Source organism: Amborella trichopoda, chromosome 2 (assembly GCF_054954075.1).
Source record: "Amborella trichopoda isolate Santa Cruz 75 chromosome 2, AtrichopodaSantaCruz75HAP2 v2.0, whole genome shotgun sequence".
Classification (NCBI taxonomy): Eukaryota; Viridiplantae; Streptophyta; class Magnoliopsida; order Amborellales; family Amborellaceae; genus Amborella; species Amborella trichopoda.
Genome location: NC_142337.1, coordinates 42,992,191 through 43,014,124, shown reverse-complemented (window position 1 = coordinate 43,014,124; position 21,934 = coordinate 42,992,191). Strand labels below are relative to the sequence as shown.

The window sequence follows — 21,934 nt, the reverse complement described above, 5'->3', positions numbered from 1 at the left end:
TTGAGAAGGGGAAAACATCGCATTTGAAGTGGTCGAAGTTTGCCCAACAGCAAACTGTAAGGCTCATTTTTCACCACTAATTGACACGTTCCTTGATGCATTTTCCTTTGCCTTCTTATTTACGCATTTTATGGGAGAAAGGAAAATTTTCTATCCATCTCTACTACAATATTATTTGTCCTTAAGTTGTGATTTCTCGCTCTCTCTTCCATCAAGGAAATAATTCTGGGTCAGCCCAACCAGCTATTTTCTGATGCTCTGGATGCTAGGCAGGTTTGGGTTCACATAAACCTTAGTTCTTTACGAACCATCCTTTTTATTCCAATATTCTTTAAGTTCTTCTTATTCTGTTTTGTATCTGATATAGTTAACTATTGTCTATGTTGAAAAATGATGGTTTGTCTATAAAATCATTTTACATTGCGTATTCCCATATTTTAACAAACCATCAGTCAATGGAATCATGCCTTCAACTGATGCTGCATGCCCTACAAGGAACTTATTGTCCTCTTTCAAGGATAGATGCTCACTTAGTTATTTGGGCTCTTACTATTTTTTCTGTTGTGTCACCTATATTTGGTTATATGGGGCACTGGATTCCTGATGGCGGTGATTTGTGATAGGAAATTGACCTTCGGATTGGTAAGATTCCAGACTATGCTATTGAAAAATGCATTTGTGCTTAATATCAGTGACGATGATAAAAATGTTATTGTCAGTTATGATCCTTACCAGTTATGGATGTACAAATATATCTCTCTCTAGTATGCTTCTCTCTCTCATCAATAAAACTCTCTTTCATAACACACACTCTCTCTCAATCCAACGTCTTTTACTTTCAATTGATATTGTATCCCAAGAAATAAAAAATAAATAATATCTAGTTCTCAATTTTAACATTGTCATCTTGTCTATTTAAACTAATCCAATACAGATACCTATAACTTCTTTAACTTCCCAAGAGGTTATCAAACATAGAAACCAGAAACTTCTTAACTTCTCGGAAGGTTATCAAACACAGAAACCAAACCAGGAACTTCTTAACTTCCTAAGGAGGTTATCAAACACAGAAACCAGGAACTTCTTAAGTAACTTATAATTTACAGTTCTTCAGGAACTTCCAATTTACAATTCATAAACTTGCTTCTAGTTATCAAATAGGCGCTACGAGTGTCGAGCCTTGGAGCAGGGCGAGCCCAAATGTGGCCTGATGATGCAGTTGTAGACACCTCATTTTAAATCTGACAAATTCTATGATTTTTTAAACCCTTAGGACTATAGTATCCTAGTAGATCCAATTTAATTACCCCAAAACTACCCAAATCCTATCCCAATTTGAAGTAGAGCCCAATAGCTTTCCAACGGTCTAATAATTGCCTGAATCAAACTTACGGATAAAAAGATGTAATAAATGACAATTTAGTCCTTGTGAGACCCAATTGTCGAGCCACGGGCCAAGCTGTAACAGGCCCGACAGGCCCAAACGCGGGCTGATGACACAGTCAATGCATCTGATGATGTAGTAAATGTGTTTTCTTTAATTAGATAATGTTAAAACTTCAAGATAATTCCAAAAAAATTCCAAAAAAGCTCCAAAACATTTAGAAAAAGTCATCAATTAAATTATATAAATACCCCATCTCCCTAACCCAAAAATAAAGATAAAAAGAGATCAAAAAAAACCTTAGAATTTTTTGAAATTAAGAAAATTATCAAAAATACCAAAAATAGGAAAACCTTAGATAATTCCTAAAAATTTAGAAAAAAATCCCTAAAAATCTCAAAAAATTAGAGAAAATCTCAGAATTTATATTCAACCTCTAGAGATCACAAAACTCTTAGAAAACTAAGAAAAGTTTCCTCCAAACCTAAGAAAGTCCGACAGCTTCAAAAAATATATAAATTGAAAACTCTAGAGAAGATAGAAACCCTAGCCTCTTGAAGTCTTAACCCCCAAGACTGAGAAAACCTAGACCTAGGGCACAAAAACCCTAGATCAAAACTAGAATTAGGGCACAACAACCTTAGATTTAGCCCTTTACACCAGAGATTTGTTGGTCAACATCCGAATCAGAGAGGCAAAGATGACCGATTCTAATACGGGCGAGCCCTTGAAGGCTCGGGAATCCCGGGCCATCTGACCCGGTTTGGTATTATTTCTTCCTCTCTCTTTCTTCTTCTTTTATTGTTTTGCTTTGTTTATTTATTTTTTATTTTTTAACATGTCATAAAAATCGTATTTTAATGCTCTGAATCATGCTGGCTTTGCCACAGATATGAGAGTAGATCTGCTCCTTTCCGGCCAAATCTGGCCTCAGTTCTGAATTTGATCTGTCCCACTTTCTCTACCATTTTATTTACATCTTTTTAATTAGTTTAAGGTGTTAAAATTCATGAGATCTTCATCGGAAGATCTGTCAGATTTTCATCGTAAACAGTTTGGCACCCATCGAGGGGCCATTTCAAGCTTGATCCAAGCTTCAAAATACGATTTTTATTCACTATTTTTCACTATTTCCTGTCACAAAAGGTTTCAAAAGTCGTCTGTGACCAGAATCCAAGGTTTCGGTGCTTTGAAACCCTACGTTTTCTGGGTGACACTCCCAGTGTCACCCAAATTCAAAGGTCTCAGAAACCTCTGGAACATTATGAATCTTTTCTAGGGACTCTTTTGTGACTATACAAAAAACATTCAGGTCAAAATAAAATTTGTAAAACTACAAAAAAAATATTTTTATGTTCAATCTAAGCTTTTCTATTTTACTTAATTTTTATTTATTTCCTCATAAATATTTTTATTTCCTTATTCTTCCAAGTTTAAAATAGTCTTATTTCATAAATATTAACAAGATAAAAATATAAAAAAAATATTTTTTTGGATGACACTAGCCATGTCGCGCACCCTGCAAGGTCGACACCACTAGTGCCGCATGGGCGACACAGGTTGCAAGTGTCGCAGAAAAGTTTTGGGACCCCACAGGACCACTCCAAGGACTTTGGCTCTTTGTTGACTAATTTTTTTACTTAAAATAAAATTTTAAAAAATATATAAAAAAATATTTTACTTCAGATAGATCTGTTTTGTTTTTTCCCTTTTGATTTTATTTTTGTTCGTTAATTTTGACTGAAATCATATTTTCCCTGCTTTCACCATGTTTAGTTTAACTGTGTTTCATCAAAATTAAAAAGATGAATTTTTTTTAAAAAAAAATACATTAGGGTTGCTTACCCCTAGACCTAGGTCCGAGCCGAGAATCGTGCACCATCTAGTCTAGATCTTAGTTTAGGTTCTAGCATAAGTCTAAGCTTAAGAGTTACCTCTAGAGCTAGACTAGGCTTACCCTAATTTAGGGTCTTAACCAAAATCCATTGAGTTTAGTAAGTCTAGGTTCTAGTCTAGTCTTAGCCTAGGTCTTAGCTAAGGTTTTTGCCTCTAGTGTCAAGCTAGGTTTGCCCTAAGTCGTCGAGTTTAGATCTTACCTAAATCTAGATTTTAAAACCCAGCCAAAAGCAATCACCATGTCAGTAACTCAAGGGGACCATCATTACTGCTCCACGACCGAATCTATGCCTAACCTGCCCAAACCTAAGGACCAGTATGTTGCAATCCCTTGCAGTTATCGACAGACCTCAGGACAATTCATTATCCAATGCCCAAGTCTTCAATTAAAGGCAAAGTCTCAAGCATACACTCTTAATTCTGAGATCTGTGTGGCCCGAAAAGCCGGCTCCTCCCAAAAAACCTTGAATAGTCAGGGAGTCTGACCAGGCATCCCCCTACAGGGGATTTTAGGCAACCAAAGTAGAAGTTGAGTGAGGGAAGAAATTCATGCAACATCTAAAGCCAATTCCCGTAACTAGAACCAAGATAACTCTGAGGTGTAGCGATCTCAAAACCAAGACCCACATAGGTCTAGGGGATCTAACCTAACCTAGAGCCCCCATAGTATAGCTCATGATATCCTGAATACTGTACGAAGCAGAGGTGTCGACTCAAACCGACCCTTAGGCAAGATAGGCATCCAAGCTACCCTCAAAAGTCTAGTTTACCTAGGTTACACTGTTCATGCTCCAGCTTATGGGCCAATCCCAAACCAAGTTAATGGTATAGGTCAACCCTTAGCACAGTCGAGTCAGTCGTTTCTTCATTCGGTCCCTCTAGTTCATCCGGTCTAACAAACCGTGCAATTTCCACTACCGGTGGCGACACCTATGGGTCAGTACGCCCCTCAGACACCAATGTATCAAATCGCCTCGATGACTGCGGCTCATCAATCTCAAGCCCATGCAGGCCAACATATACCCCAAGTTTCAACTTATCAGTCTATGCTTGGGAACCCACCAACCAGTGGGCCTACTGCCATGTCAAATACTCAACAAGAAGACACCTTAAAAGCAATGCAAGATATGCTTGTAAGAATGGGTATGCATGATATTCTACCCCCAAAGGCCTATGTTCATGACACCCTTGGAGGCATGGAAGACCTTCCCCTGGGATTTGTCATCCCAGAATTTAGAAACAAGTTCAATGGGAAGAGCGATCGAGATACTCACGTCAATGCGTACCTCTTCTTCGTTTGAAATTTGCGAGACAGGCTTAACCAACTGAAGGCCGTCTTTTCACAAACATGATCGGTGAGGCCTTGAACTGGCATCGGAGAATAATGTCAGCTCGACCACACATCGCTCCAGACGAAATGTTCAACCTGTTAGTTTCTCACTACCGCGGGTCAACACCAAGACGTCTTTCCATGGGCGAACTCAGTGCAACAAAACAAAAACTAAGAGAATCCTTCAAGGATTTCATCGGTCGATTTCGAGAGGTGGCAATGCGGGTCATAGAATGTCCACTTGCAGACCCAGCAAGGATCTTCATAGTCTTAAAGAATGTTTCTCTCGAGTACAGGACATTCTTCAGCCAAGGTCTTATCCCTCACTTTTTTGACTCCATGATCGAGAGGGTGGCTGTTGGAAATATGCCCTATCAGGCCTAAATTCCAGTAGTCTCTCATTCAGTGGGAGCGATTGAGAGATTGGAATCTTGGCATCATACGAAATGGAGCCCAGATTCTTTAACCCCGTGTACGTATGAGGCATCGAGAGTTCACGTGTTAATAAAGCAATTTCTCAAGGAGGTGTGAGGGTCACCTCCTGGTCAGGATTTTATAGGTTAGCCTCATATTTAGCTGCAATCAGTCAGGGCTTGGAGAATCCAAATGAGACAAATAGAACCCGTGTACTTATTGAGTATTCGCCCTGTATGGAATGATCAAGACTTAAAGGACATAAGTCCGTATCTTGACACGAGACCATTACATGGCATGTGCATTTTCATTTCGTATAGGAAGCCACTCTTCCAAATGCATTATTCGAGTTTGGAAGAGGTAGTGCACATGTGCTTTGAGAGGGCCCCTGTAATTCAGTTGGATCATGTCCTATAGGGGTACACCTGTAATCCATTGAGAGCCGAATGATCATAAGTTCTGGCTCAACAGCTTTGATATGTCCAATTATGTATCTCTGCTTTAGACTATAAAACATAGTTCTATTGAGTTGATCTGAGACTCGACGGAACATCATTCAGGATTAGCTCAATGGAGTACTCCGATACCTATAGTTATTAGCCTGAGATCTCACTATACCGTTTGTCCGATTTTATAATGATGAGAAAAACCTAATAATTGCTCAAAGCACTTTAAATATTTTATTGTGATTTTTAGAGAATTTTTCAAAATTTTATTTGAAAAAATAAAAGAGGGTTGTCATATTGTTTGACTCAAATTCCACTTTAGTCCTAACCTGGTAGTGCCATGTGGCATCCGAGTGGCCATAGGGCTGCCACATGGTACCCCACACCTCACGCTAAGATCACCGCCCAGCTAGGCACTGATCCCTAGGAGGGACTAGATTGGCATTTGGTTGCTTGTTTTATAAGGGGTTGTGTTATGGTGTCTTGTTATATATTGTTATATTTTGTTATATAATATTATAAATTAAGGCCCCCTTTTTATCACATGTCTTAATTAACTCACACATGGGTCATGCATGGTATGTGTGAAGTTTAATTAATTTATTTATTTGATAGTAAAGAGAGAATGCATTTTCAAATTTGAGTTGAAAAATATCTTCACACACATGTGTGAAGGGGATATTATCTTTAAATTGATTGGTTTTAAATTTTAAATCAACAAAGTGATTGGCTTTGATAAAGTAGAATATTTACACATGCGTGAGATTTACCAATTACTTCTTTGCCCTTTAGCCTTTGTGGTTATCGACTCTAATACAATATTAAAAAAAACAAAGGGTATTTTCGTAAGGCCATATTGGATATAATTGGAACAAAAACATGGCCAAGGACAAAATGGTATAGTGGCATAACTTAGGGTTAGGGTGGGTGATAATAGTGTGAAATCCTATCTCTTCATCCTAGGGGTTGGATGGGGATGGGTGGCTAGGTACATTAGCCTCTCATGTTCCTTTGGATTAGTGCATCAAGGGTGTTGATTGAATTTAAAGTTACACCCATGTTATGAAAGCACATCAAGAGATCTCAAACCCTAACTATCTTAACTCTTGAACCTTTTTGGAAAATTGTTGCTACCCTCCTTCTTTTAAGGTTTTTTGAGAGAAAATTGAAGAGAGGGAGCTTTTAGAGTTCCATTAATGGTAATCTTGATGGTGGTCCTCCTATCTTACGCTTAAGTCCATAGTGTGCATTTACTCTCAGAGTGTCACTTCATTTTCAGAACTTTTTCATCATGATTTTACCTATGGGGGTTCCTAATCTTTTTATACAAGACTGTTTTGGAGGTCCAAGGGACCACTGTGTGTAGTTTGACCATAACTCTCTTGTTCTTTATCTGATTCGATTCAAACCTTTTTCATCCTGTTTTAGATGATAATGCCAGTATGTTGAGATATTAATAAGTTATTTTAAGGTGTGTAACTTTAGGAGGAGAGGTTCAATGGAACCAACTTCTGCGAATGGAGAAGGAAAATTGATTATGTGTTTCATGAAGATGGTCTATTACCATCATTGACTTCTCGACCACCTAATTCACCAGCAATCAATGCTCCTCAAGTTGTTAAGGATGCATATGAGATATGACATAACAAAAACCAAAGGGCCATGAATATTATTTTTGCAACCATGAGTTAATCATTTGTTAAGGAGTATGAGAATTCTATATGTGTTAAAGATATTATGGAGAGCATGAAAAAGAAATACGACACACCGAATGAAGCTCAAAGGATCATTAGAATGAGGAATCTCATGTGTTGCAAAATAGATGATCACACCAAAGTGGGTGAACATCTAAGAGAGTTCAAGTGTTGTATAAGAGAGAGTGGGAGAGTCGGTCACTCATATGATGAGGTGACACAAAAGACGATGTTTGTGCTTTCAATCTATCCCTCATGAGAGACCTTTGTGGCCAATTTGATGGTCAAATATGCGCCTACAATAGTGAAGGAGATTGTATTTTTCATGAAAATGGAAGAGCAAAGAAAGATGGCAATGGATGGACCATCTTCCATGGTCTATATGGTAAAATCTCACCAAATCTCATCTTCTTCTACTCCCTTACTCATTCTCCTATCTCTTCTTCTCTTCCTAACTCTTCTATGGTGAGTACATGTAATTTGGGAGCGAGTGGGAGTAATAATGCTAAGAATAAGAAAAGAAAAGAAAAAGGCCAACGGAAAGGGAAGGGGAAGCAAAAGGGAAAAGCCTACTCCCTTTATCCATTTAGCTCTTACCCTCGTAAAACCCATGCCTACCCACCAAATCATGCTAGCCCCATGCCTTTTAGGCCTAAACCACCACCCACACTCATGATGGTAGGTGGGAGGTCGGTTTGGCCTTCAAGCCAAGATTATTCGAAGGTGCAATGCTTTAATTGCAAGAAATATGGGTATACCAAAAGGTTTTGTAGGTATCCCCCTCCTCCACAAACCCTCATTTTGCTCCTAAGCCCAATACCGGTAAGCTTCAAACTAATACCAGTGGAGGACCAAGGAAAGAGAGATTTTGCGTGGTCCATGAGACTTTGATTACCAATGAGGAGGCGGATGTGTGGGTTCTTGACTCTGGGGCTACTATCCATGGGACAAATTCTATGAAGGGCTTTATAAGGTTTTATGATGTTAAACTCGATACCCATAATCTTTATATGGGTGGAAATCAAATGGAAATAGTCTTAGGAAAAGGGGACTATGTGTTAGAGCTCACTAATGGTGAGACTTTCATGCTTAAGAACACCCTCTATGCACCCGGGATAAGGAAGAATCTCATCTCGGTTTCCAAGATGAGTAAAGCCAAATTTGTGCTCTTGTTCAAGGAGGAAAATATTTATATGATGGATCTATTAATGGAGACCTTGTTTTTGTAGCCCACCTGGTTCAAGGGCTTTATGAAATCAAAATGAAAAAGGAGTTTGTTTACATGGGTGATGATTTTCAAAATTTTACTTTATGGCATTTAAGGTTAGGTCACATTAATCTATTGAGAATGCATATTATGATGAAAGAAGGATTGCTTGATAAAATGAATATCGATTCTCATAATAGTTGCGAGGCTTGCTTTAAAGGAAAGATGGTACAGGAGTCCCACCAGAAGGTCGAAAGGGTCTTTAGTCTTTTAGAACTAATACACTCCAATGTGTGTGGACCTATGAGTGTACCTACCATGGGGCACATGAGGTACTTCATAACATTCATTGATGACCATTCCCATTTTGGTCACACCTATCTCATGAGAAACAAAAGTGAGGCCATAACCAAATTTCAACAATATAAAATGAAAGTTGAAAATTAACTAGGTTGAACCATCGAAAACCTTAGATCAGATAGAGGTGGGGAATACACCTCCCAAGCTTTCGAAGATCTTTGTGTCCAATATGGGATTGTCCACCAAACCACCATATCTTACTCACCCGAACAAAATGGGGTTGCCGAGAGAAGGAATAGGACCCTAGTTGAGATGATGCAAAGTATGAGGAGTACTGCTAATATTGAATTAGAGTTTTGAAGGGAGGCTATTCTAACCGCCACATATGTCCTTAATCAGACTCTCACCAAAGCAATTCAATCAACTCCTTACCAACTCTTCATGAGTCGACCTCCCTTAATAAAGCACCTCAAGGTTTGGGGATGTTCAGCCCATGTTCTCACACCATCCCAAAATAGATCTAAACTTGATCCTCAAATCATAAAATGTGTTTACATAGGATACCCAAGTCATGAGAAGGGTTTTAGGTTTTATAACCTCTTTAATCGTAATGTGATTGAAAGCCTTGATGCCCATTTCCTTGAAGATGAATTCCTTGAGAAAGAATCAACCCAAAAGAGAGTAGACTTCCATGAGCTTCAGCATGACAAAGAAATTGAAACCGTCCCACTTAGGTAAGTGAGAGAATAAAGAGACCACCTACCCTTTTCACTTACTTTGGGGAAGATTATGAGAGGATTAGTGAAGAACCCAATGATGAACCTTATTCTTACCTACATGCTATGTCTTGTCCAGATAATAAGTTATGGAAGGACGCCTTGTAAGATGAGATAAATTCAATCATAAAGAACCATGTATGGGATTTAGTCTTATTATCACCTAACCTTAGATCCATTGGATGTAAGTGGATATTCAAAAAGAAACTTCACTCCAAAGGGCGTATTGAAAAATACAAGGCAAGACTTGTAGTAAAAGGTTTTACTCAAAAGGAAGGGGTAGATTCTTTTGACACCTACTCACATGTTGCTAAAATGCCTTCCATTAGGATGACCATATCCATAGCAGTCTACCTTGACCTAGAATTGCATCAAATGGATGTGAAATCCGCCTTCTTAAATGATGACCTAGAAGAGGATTTATACATGAACCAACCTGAGGCTTTTGTTGTGAAAGGAAAGGAAACGTTCGTGTACAAACTTAACAAATCACTTTATGGTCTCAAACAGGCTTCAAGAAGATGGTTCCTCAAGTTCCACCAAACCCTGATTAGATATGGATTCAAACCAAATGAGGATGACCATTGTGTATACCATAAGACCAATGGGACTGACATTACTTTCATGACTTTATATGTGGATGACGTTCTAATAGTTAGTAGAACCCTAGACCATATAAGGGACACAAAGGCAATGCTATCTAGTAATTTTGATATGAAAGATATGGGACAGGCTTCATATGTGTTATGCATTCATATTATAAGAGATAAAGCTGCCTGCACTATTCAATTATCTCAATCTACATATTGTAAGAAAGTTCTTGAGAGATTTGGTATGAGTGAATCCAAGCCTATAGAGAAAGCAGAGGAAAATTAAATGTCAATATGAAACCAAACAATAATCTTGAGAGAAATGAGATGGAAAGGATCCCATATCGAAGTACCATAGGATCACTAACGTATTTAACCATGGGAACTAAACCCAATATAGCTTTTGCTCAAAGCTTGATTGGTAGATTCCAAAGTGATCCTGGATTAAAACGTTGGAAAGCCGTGAAAAGAATCATGAGGTATTTGAAAGGAACATTTGATGATGGATTAACCTATGGCAATGTGAGTGAGCTTAAAGTTTTGAGATACACAGACTCCGACTATCAAGGAGACCCAGATTACTCGAGATCCACTTCGAGTTATCTATTTCTTTATGGGGGTAGTGTCATTTCTTGGCGCACCAAGAAGCAAGACACTGTAGCCCTATCTACCATGGAAGCCGAGTATATGGCTTTAAGTTCCGCAACTTTAGAAGCCATTTGGATTAAAAAGTTCTTGAATCATCTTAACTTCAACCCTCTAAAACATGAAACTATTAGAATCATGTGTGATAATCAAGCTGCAATAGCAGTGGCAGTTGAACCAAAATTCCACAGCAAGTCAAGGTACATTAAAGCTCAATATCATAGAGTAAGAGAAGAGATAGCAGCTGGTGAAGTAGAAGTTGGTTACATTCCATCTGAGGCTATGCATGCAGATCCATTAACCAAAGGCTTGGGGGCAAATGATTTTAAGAGGCATGTGCATGGGATGGGTTTAAGGAGGTTAACATAGTTGTTATTACTTTGTTTATTGCTTAAGAATGATAAATCCATAAATAAGCTTGCATGATTTGATTTATTGTGAACGATAATGAGAGAGAGAGGAAGAGATATACAAATTGAGGCCTCAAAAGGTCAAGTGAGAGAATGTTGGAAATATGGTCTATCAAGGCCTAAATTCCAATAGTCTCTCATTCAGTGGGAGCGATTGAGAGATTGAAATCTTGGCATCCTGCAAAATGGCGCCCAGATTCTTTTATCCCGAGTACACATGAGACATCGAGAGTTCACGTGTTGAGAAAACAATTTCTCACAGAGGTGTCAGGGTCACCTCCTAGTCAGGATTTTATAGGTTAGCCTCATGTTTAGCTGCAATCGGCAAGGGCTTGGAGAATCCAAATGAGAAAAATATAATCCGAGGACTTATTGAGTATTCGCTCTGTATGGAATGGTCAAGACTTATGAGATACAAGTCTGTATCCTGACACAAGACCATTGCATGGCATCTACATTTTCCTTTCATATGGGAAGCCACTCTTCCGAATGCATTATCTGAGTTTAGAAGAGGCAGTGCACATGTGCTTTGAGAGGATCCCTGTAATTGAGTTGGATCATGTTCCAAAGGGGTACACCTGTAATCTATTAAGAGCCGAATGATCAGAAGTTCTGGCTCAGCGGCTTTGATATGACCATTCGGTGTCCCTACTTTAGAATATGGAACATAGGTCTATTGGGTCGATCTGAGACTCGACGAAACATCATTTGGGACTAGCCCAATGGAGTACTCCGATACCTACAGCTATTAGCCTAAGATCTCACTATACCTTTTGTCCGATTTTATAATGATGAGAAAAACCTAATAATTGCTCAAAAATACTTTAAATATTTATTGTGAATTTTAGAGAAGTTTTTGGAATTTAAAAAAAATGAGGGTTTTCATATTGTTTGGATCAAATTCCATTTTAGTCCTGACCTGGTAGTGCCATGTGACATCCGAGTGGCCATAGGGCTGCCACATGACATCTCACACCTCACTCTAGGATCACCGCTCAGCTAGGCACTGATCCCTAGGTGGGGGACTTGATTGGCATTTGGTTGCTTGTTTTTATAAGGGATTGTGTTTTGGTGTCATGCTATATATTATTATATTTTATTATATAATGTTCTAAATTAAGGCCTCCTTTTTATCATATATTTTAATTAACTCACATATGGGTCATGCATGGCATGTGTGAAGTTTAATTAATTAATTTATTTGATATTAAAGAGAAAATGCATTTTCAAATTTCAGTTGAAAAATATTTTCACATACATGTGTGAAGGGGACATTCTCTTTAAATTGATTGGTTTGTATTTTTAGATTTACAAAGTGATTAGCTTTGATAAAGTAGAATATCTACACATGTGTGAGATTTGCCAATTACTTCTTTGCTCTTTAGCCTTTGTGGTTATCTGCTCTAATACATTATTAAAAAAAACTAAAGGTATTTTCATAAGGACATATTGGATACAATTGGAACAAAAACATGGGCCAATTATAAATGGTAAATTGGTATAACTTAGCATTAGGGTGAGTGATAATGGTGTGAAATCTCATTCCTTCATCCTAGTGGTTAGTTAGGAATGGGTGGCTAGGTACATTAGCCTCTCATGTGCTTTTGGATTAGTGCATCAAGGGTGTTGATTGAATCAAAAGTTACACCCATGTTATAAAAGCACATCATGAGTACTCAAAACATAACTATCTCAACTCTTGAACTATTTTGGAAAATTGTTGCTACCCTCCTTCTTTTAAGGTTTTGTGATAGAAAATTGAAGAGTGAGAGCTTTTAGCGTTCCATTAATGGTGATCTTGATGGTTGTCCTCCTTTCTTATGTTTAAGTCCATAGTGTGCATTTATCAAGGTAAACTCCATTGAATTTTCTTTTCTCATAAGATCATATCTTTGGCATCTATAGTTGTCGGAGTTTGGAATTTAGAAAATTTTCATTGATCTTAGAATCCCCATTTGATCATCTTTTTCATCATGCTCATTCATAGTGTGGTCCTTCAAGAGTTATAGCCTATATGTATGAGAATCCATGATCATGCATAGTATTCATTAAATACTTTGCTTCAAACCCATCAAATAATTTAGTATCAAAGTGTCACTCTATTTTCAAAACTTTTTCATCATGGTTTTACCTATGGGGGTTCCTAATCTTTCTATACAAGACCGTTTTGGAGGTCCGAGGGACCACTGTGTGTAGTTTGACCATAACTCTCTTATTCTTTATCCGATTCGATTCAAACCTTTTTCATTCTGTTTTCAATGATAATTCCAATATGTTGAGATATTAAGAAGTGATTTTAAGGTGTGTAAATTTTTCCCATTTGGATTAGACACTCTTGTGAGAATGAACCACTTGTGTACATCCAAAGGGACAAAATTAAGTCCTTATAGGGCCCGTTTACATGGCCCCGGTACAAGGGGTTCGAAACATGGCTTCCCTATTTTAATTTGGCATTCTAATTCCTTGTTTAGTTGATTTTATTCTTTAGAATTTTTTTAGATTAGTTGCATTATGTATTGAAGCTTTGGAACATAGTTTATGTAATTTATGCTATGAAAGTGTAATTCATAAGCTAGTTTTGCTTTATATGTAATTGCCCCATAAGGGGTTGGTATTTGAGTTTAGTTACAGTGGTTATACAAGGCTAGAAATGGTTGTAATTGTTATATAAAAGGATTGTAACTTATTCACTTAGCTTGGTTTTTAGCAAGTGGCTTGTTGAAGGTGTCCATTTTGCCTTGTTTTTTGGCTTGGAAATTTGCTCTAGTCTTTGTATTCACTTTCAGTGGCACGACATGAAAGGGCCAGAGGGACACCCCTCAGCACCAAGCCTGACAACAAGCCGATAGCAGCTCTCCAAAATAAGAACAATAACAAGGGGAATGCTTTCGGTTAGGTTAATGAGATCATCATTAACGGATCGGCCTAAGGTTCAACTGCTCAATGCAATAATCAGAATAAAAAATGAAGGGGTCAGCCTAAAGCCAACGCTCAAAATAATAACCAAAGGCAAGGGGATAATTTCACCCCTCTCAAAGACCCATTAGAAAAAATGTTTGAATGACTCTTGGCTAAGAATATGGTTTATCTCCCGCCACCATTTGAGTCACTATTTCAAGTCATGTATAAGAGCAGGTGGTGCAAATGGCATCAAAACCATGCTCATAATACTCAAAACTGCATATATTTAAAACAGGTAATTCAAGGGTTAATCAATAGGGGGGACATCACTGTCGCACATAGAAATCAACATGTCGAAGAGCCTAATCAAAAGATGGGTATCTTCACAAATTCTCTCCATAAAAATATGATCACAATGACTAAAAAGTCGAGAGCTCAAGACAACTCGAAAGAGAATGTTGTCATTCACATGATTGAGTGTAGAGACGAAGAAAAGGATCCCAGTCAGTTCATATTGGCTTGTGATCATTACTTTCAAGAACTCGAAGAAAATCTTTTGAGCCCCTCCAAACCTTGATAACCTTCCCAAATGGGACCGATATGACGAAGATGACATACTAAAGCTTGATATGGCCAGGACCAATGAAAAGACGTCATCTCCCAAACAAGGGGCGAACACCCCAAAGTCTCCCATTACTCTTGCTAGGCCTATCGAGCTTCTAGTTGGCGAGGTCGACTCCTTAACTCGAAGAGGCTGAGTGTTCAAACACATTCAATTGATAGCCGATACTCTTGATGTAAGAATGAGAAATACTTCAAAAACAAAACAATTAGCGGGGGTTATAGATCACGAGCCAAACAAGAAATTCAAGAATTTGTAGCCACCTACGATTTACCAGCTCATCTCAGGAAGATCCAGGCTCAAATCCCCATCTTGGAACTGCTCGCCAATTCACCAACACATAGAGCCCATATCAAGAAGGTCCTTGCCAAGACACACATCCCGAGCAACACACACCCGGATGAGTTGTGCGGAATGATCAACCAGCTGATGGCACCAATACCAATCATGTTCACAGACGATGACATCCCAGCCAGCTTCAACCGATTTCATGTTTAACCTCTTCACATCACCGTCATCATGCAACGATATGATACAAAGAGTGCTTGTAGATAATGGGGCATCCTTAAACATGTGCCCTATGAAAATAGTGAAGCAGATAGGCGTAAGCCCGGATGACTTCGAGCCATGCCAACTAACTATCGTTGTATACAACGGAACCAAAAGACAAGCTGAAGGTATACTGCCTCTAATACTCAAGATCGACCTTACCATCCAAGTGATAAGTTTTATGTCTTGGACATAAAACCTTCTTTCAACATGCTGTTAGGAAGACCGTGGCTGCATGAAAACCTCGTGGTCGCCTCTACACTCCATCAATGCCCCAAATTTCCAACTAAAAATGGCACCGCAAAGGCATGTGTTAAACCCCCCTCCTTTCTTAATCCTAGTATACATAATGGGAAGCTAAATGTAGGAGTCGAGCTCAGAGAAATCTCGCTCGCTTCCTTCGAGCCGATTGTGCCACCTTACGCCTAGAGGCCAGCAACCCTGTTCTTCAAATTTTGCAAACTTTTGCATCGATGGATGACATTATCCAATGTTAACATCAATACGATTTTGTGTCCCTCAAAGCATGGCACATACTCTTCTCCCAAGGCTTCCAACCAGGCCAAGGCTTTGGCAGTCTAGGACAAAGTGTAACGGAGGCAATTTCTGAATCATTCGAAGCTATAACTGAAAATGGAGATCGAAGAGGTTTCGAGTGTTCTCTCACCTTATTGCAAAGCCGGATGAAGCCTTCAAGCTATCCGAGCTTTGTATCTAGAGGCATTCAAAGCCTCGATTCTCTCGATGCCCATCCTTCAAAACAACCTAAAGTGATCCTTGAATCCCCAATCGGGAATAACTATTCTTCCACATCTCAGGACACACAAGAACTGGGAATTGAAGACCTTTTTGCTGACTTGGATTTGAAGGTATGCACAATCGGCTCTAACACAGCAAAGAGAGCTCATCGACCGATTCAAACCTAGGAACGGAATTGGTCGATCACTCCCCTATCCCGAGAATTGCTGGAAGCATACTAGCGGCACCTTCAATTCCCGATGCCAAAAAACGAATCGGCGCAGGGTGGCCATCTAACCACCCTGCACGTCCAGTCCCTAACATTTCTCTCGTGAGCCCCATAAGGGACACCTCTTCTGTTATTTCGAAAACCGTTGAAAAGTCAAACCATGATAAAACTAATAATAATGAAAAAGAATTTTAAAAAATGGCGAACACTCAAGATAGCCCGATAACGATGCATAATACCCAAGATGATGAATTGGATGACTAAGACGAAGATCAAGAGAGCCAAGACTTTGAAGAAATCCCTCAACCTGAGGAACTCACCTCCCATATTGAGCAACTCAATAAGAGGTTTAATGGTGACCCAATGTCTATCATCGAAGAGACGATCAACACAAACCTATGAACTGAGATGGACCCAAGGTTAACCATGATTGGAACCTCCCTATCTCTTGAGGAGCGAGAAAATATGATTTTCTTTCTCAAGGAATATCGCAATGTCTTCGCCTGGTCATACGATGATATGTCAAGGCTAGATCCCACATTAATGCAATATCACCTAATATTCAATGAAGGGGCCAAGCTTGTTAGGCAGAAACTCCGACGTCAAAAGACTCACTTGAGCTCAAAATTAAAGAAGAAATCGACAAGCTGCTCAAAGCGAAGTTAATTACCCCTGTCGATTACTCAGAATGGTTGGCCAACATAGTGGTCGTACCCAAGAAAGACGGGAGGATCCGAGTATGTGTTGACTATAGAGACCTCAACAAGGCATGCCCAAAGGACAATTTTCCATTACCAAACATAGATGCCTTGGTCGACAACACTGCGGGGCACTAGATGTTTTCATTCATGGACGGCTTCTTAGGATACAACCAGATCTTCATGATAGAAGAAGACCAGACCAGGACTTTGCTCATAACGCAATGGGGAACTTACTGCTACAAAGTCATGCCCTTCGGCCTAAAAAATGCAGGGGCGACTAGCATCTTCCATGACTTGATGTACACCATCATGGAAGATTATGTCGACGACATTCTGGTCAAGTCGAAGACTCGACCTGATCATCTCAGCCACCTAAGAACCATTTTCGAAAGGCTCCAAAAACATCAACTCAAACTCAATCTGCAAAAAATGTGCCTTTCGAGTTGAATCCGGCAAATTACTAAGCTTTATAGTAAGCTAAAGACGTATTGAGGTGGACCCGTCCAAAATACGAGCCATCACTGAAATGCCCTCTCCTCGAAACATCAGAGAAATTCGTGGGCTGCAAGATCGCATACAAGCCATAAGGTGTTTCATCTCACAACTAGCAGACAAGTGCACGCCGTTTAATAGACTACTCAAGAAAGATACCCCATTCATATGGGATAATGAGTGCTAAGAAGTGTTTGATCAAATCAAGGAGTACCTCACCAAGCCTCCCACCCTTAGTCCTTGACCATAGGGACAATGTTAGGACAATACAGTGACTATGGAAAAGAACAAACGATATACTACATTAGCAAGACTATGGTGGACTATGAGACCATATAGGCAATGCTTGTGTGGGTCATGCAGAAGTTAAGACACTATATCTTATCTCATTCAGTTAAGCTCATCTAAAAAATAGACCCACTCAAGTACCTATTGGAGAGATCAGTCCTGAACGGACGTTTGGCAAAGTGGAGAATGCTATTGAGCGAGTTCAAGATCGAATATGTTACTAAAAATTCAGTCAAAGGATAAGCCATTACTGACCACTTGGCTGAACAAGCACTGCCAGATAACACTTCTGTCAACATGGATCTCCTTGATGAGAACCTCTTCACAATTGAGGAATTAATTTAAGAGCTATACTTCGATGGTGCAAGGAATGAATACGGGTCAAGTATAGGAGTCATACGATGCTCACCCAAGAAGATTTTAATGCCAACAACCATCAGATTGAATTTCCCATGTACTAATAATGTTGCTGAATATGAAGCCTTGATAGCCGGGCTCGAGAAGTTCATGGGAATGAAAATCCAACAAATACGAGTGATTGGTGTCTTCTTACTCATCATAAACAAGTTAAAGCGATTTGGAAGGAGAAAGAAGAAAAGTTCAAACCCTATCAAGAAAAGGTTGAAAAGATGATCCCATATTTCAAGAAAATCACCTTTCAACATATAACTAGGGAAAATAATCGGTTTGTCGACGCCCTTGCGACCCTTGCTTCAATAGTAGATATTCCTCCAGAAATCACCATGATGTCATTCTATATCAAGAACAAACATGATCCTTTCCCACCAATGATCGAAGAAGAATAGAGCAAGAAAATGAGAACGATGGGAAAATGTCTCTCGTGGCTTCAGATGTGCTAGATAAGGCAAAACCATGGCTCCACGATGTTCTGTCCTTGCTGAAATATGGATCATACTCTGAATGAGCCACCAAAAAGGATAAAGAAGTCCTTTGAATGTTTTCTGTGGGATTTTTAGTAAGAGGTGATCTCCTGTTCAAAACGTCCTTCGATAACATCATTCTACGGTGTCTTGATCAACCAGGAATTAACCAAGTACTGAAAAGTTACACAATGAAGGAGGACACTTAGTGCCACGCGCACGCCATGGCACTCTCAGCTGGACCATCACCCTATACTCTCAAGAAGTTCATCCCCTGCACCACAACCTCACTCCTCGAGGAGTCCAGCCTCCGGTGACGACTTTGTTCCCCGTGGAGTCAAATTCCCTCACCACACCACAGTCTAGATACACGACCCTAAACTGCACGGTCCAAACTATATGACCATAAACTGTAGCAAAGGTCGGTGATATAGTTGTACGACCTTAAACTGCATAGTCCTTGTCGCACGACTCAAAACTGAACAACCACGGTCCGAACTATATGACCTTAAACTTTAGCAAAGGTCTATTTGCACGACCATAATCTGCATAGTCCGTGTCTCACGACTCAAAACTGTACGACCACAGTCTATGCTGCATGACATTAAACTGCACAGCCATGGTCCAAATTATATGGCCTTAAACTGTAGCGAAGGTCTAGTTGCACGACCTTAAACTACATAGTCCTAGCCTCATGACTTTAAACTGCATAACCATGGTCTAAGATACAAGACCCTAAAACTATAACGCACGACATGACAAAGGGTCCATATGCATAACTCCAATCGAGAGATAAAACACCACCTCATTGAAAGGGTATTTCATCAACATCCCCAGTGGAGTTAGATGTGTGAAAGAGTCATACCTACCCCTTTAACCCTTAATGGGTTTGTTTCACAGCAACATCCCAGTAAGAGTCATGTCTTACTACGACCCACTATCCCTAGGGAGTTTAGGGCCCTTCTTATCCTCTCGACCCTCATGAGGTTCATCTATGCTCTGGCCTATCATCCTCAATAGACTCACATGCATGCCATTACTCATTATCCCCAAGATGTCCAGTGGACCTCCTAATCCCTAGTGAAGTCACGTCCGTCTGCCACTCCTCGAGTGCCGCCATCTTTGTCTAAACCTCTCACTTGTGTATAGCCTTAACTATCTCTATCCCCAGGGAGTCAGATTGCTATCCATAAGCCATCCCCCACGTAGAATCACCTACATGACGGCCCACACACTGGTCTGTACAGCATAACCTTAAACTGCACAGCCCTGGTCCATGCTGCATAACCTTAAACTGCATAGCCATGGTCCAAATTATATGACCTTAAACTATAGCGGAGATCTTGTTGCACGACCTTAAACTGCATGGTCCTAGTTACATAACTTTAAACTGCATAACCATGTTCCAGCTGTATGACCCTGAACTGTAGTGCACATCTTAAACGCATGACGTTAAACTGCTTTGCCCAAGTCCAGGAGGCATGATCTTAAAGACGCCCCCACATATGTGCACACATCTTTTACATACATCTTCATGCACTTCTTCCCTTACTGACCCGTTCCTATGCGCATACCACCTCCACTTCCTCCCTGATGATTCTACATACGTGCACATGCCCTCTGCGTACATCTTCATGCATGCATTCCTTAGTTGGTCCATTCGTGTGCACACCACCTTCACCATAATTACCATCTTTCCCTCTAATGATTCTTACCCATGCTCACCAAATGGTGAACCCTTCCGCGAGCCATACTCGCCGTCAGCTAGTGGGTCAGCATTGTTCACCCACCATCCATCCATCATCAACTCTTCACAAGGCAACTTCCTGCCATCTTCCCAAGTGAGTTAAAGTCATCACTAAGCTCACTCTATGGCCTCCACAAAATGGCATTCATCACTACTACGGTCCAACTATATAACCCTAAACTATAATGCATGTCCTGGTCGCATGATGTTAAAAGGCTTCGCACAGGTCTCGAAGGCACGACTCTAAATACACCTTCACATGAAAAAAAATGGGCATGGTGTAAACCTGATAAGGGAACGTCATGAGTAAAAATGACGGACGGTCATGGTCATAAAACCATGAGTAAGAGAGTTCCGTGGAAAACAAAATCCAGGCACGATGAAAACCCCATAAGGGCATTGTGAGTAAAAATGGGTGAAAAGGGTGGACATGACAGCAGATCATGGGTAAAAGAGCCCAGAAATACCAGAAGTTGGTGAAAACCATATTCACGGTGCCCCTTCCTCGGTTCAAGTGAAAACCCACAAAAGAGCACTTGGACCAACAAGACAGGCTGACGCACGACCATCGCCTCAGCCGACATTCAATCTTCAAATAGTCACAATTCTGGCCAATGAGGTGTATCTAAAATCCTCAAAAGCCAGCATCCAATCGCAACACTACATGGCTCATTAGGGAGTGAGAGTCACAGAAGATCTCCCAACAATCATAGCTCATCAGGAGGTGAGAGCCGCATAAGATCCCCCATGTTTCAACATGGCTCATCAGCGAGAGAGAGCCACATAAGATCTCCCAACAATCATGGCTCATCAGGGGGTGAGAGTCGCATAAGAAACCCGACATTTCAACATGACTCATTAGGGATTGAGAGCAGCATAAGATCTCCCAACCATCATGGGCCATCAGGGGGTGAGAGCCGCATAAGATCCCCCACATTTCAACATGGCTCATCAGGGAGTGAGAGCAGCATAAGATATCCCAAAATCATAGCTCATTAGGAGGTGAGAGTCGCATAAGGTCCCCCATGTTCAACATAGCTCATCAAGGAGTGAGAGTCGCATAAGATCTCCCAACCATCATGGCCCATCAGGGGTTGAGAGCCGCATAAGATCCCTCACGTTTCAACATGGCTCATTATGGAGTGAGAGCCGCATGAGATCTCCCAACAATCATGGCTCATATGAGGGTGAGAGCTGCATAAGATGCCCCACGTTTCAACCTGTCTCATCAGGGAGTGAGAGCAGCATAAGATCTCCCCAGTTTAATGACCAAAAGATCCCTCCAGAAATGCTAAGACCCACCACAAAGGTAAGAAACTGATGAAGCCAGGGTCTAACCTGCTACAGGCCTCAGGGTATGCCTCGCCAAAATCCCCTAGTCTACATGGGACCAGACTTTCAAGACGGGTCACAAGCCCACGACTGGACCCCTCTAGATGGGATCAATAGAGATACCTAGAGAAAGAAAAGAAAACTTGGTGTAGCAGCGAATCATGCTAACCTAAGGTTCATAGCATTTGGCCTTCAGAAAAGGCTTGATTCTGTCCGAAGAGGCCCCTACAAAAGCCTCACGATTCAGAATCGCAAATAGTCCCTTGAGGACTTCGACAAGATCCCTCAAACTTCCCGAATGATTGCACTTCTCCATTATCTCAAAGCACAAAATTCGGTGGGGCATGCTTTTGGAAAGTATT

General features: G+C 40.2%; 1 pseudogene; it reads left to right on the top strand.

Annotated features, from left to right (window-relative positions):
* The first annotated feature begins 10,415 nt into the window (after positions 1-10,415).
* On the top strand, positions 10,416-11,051 carry LOC148783221 (secreted RxLR effector protein 161 pseudogene; annotated as a pseudogene).
* The last annotated feature ends 10,883 nt before the right edge of the window (positions 11,052-21,934 follow it).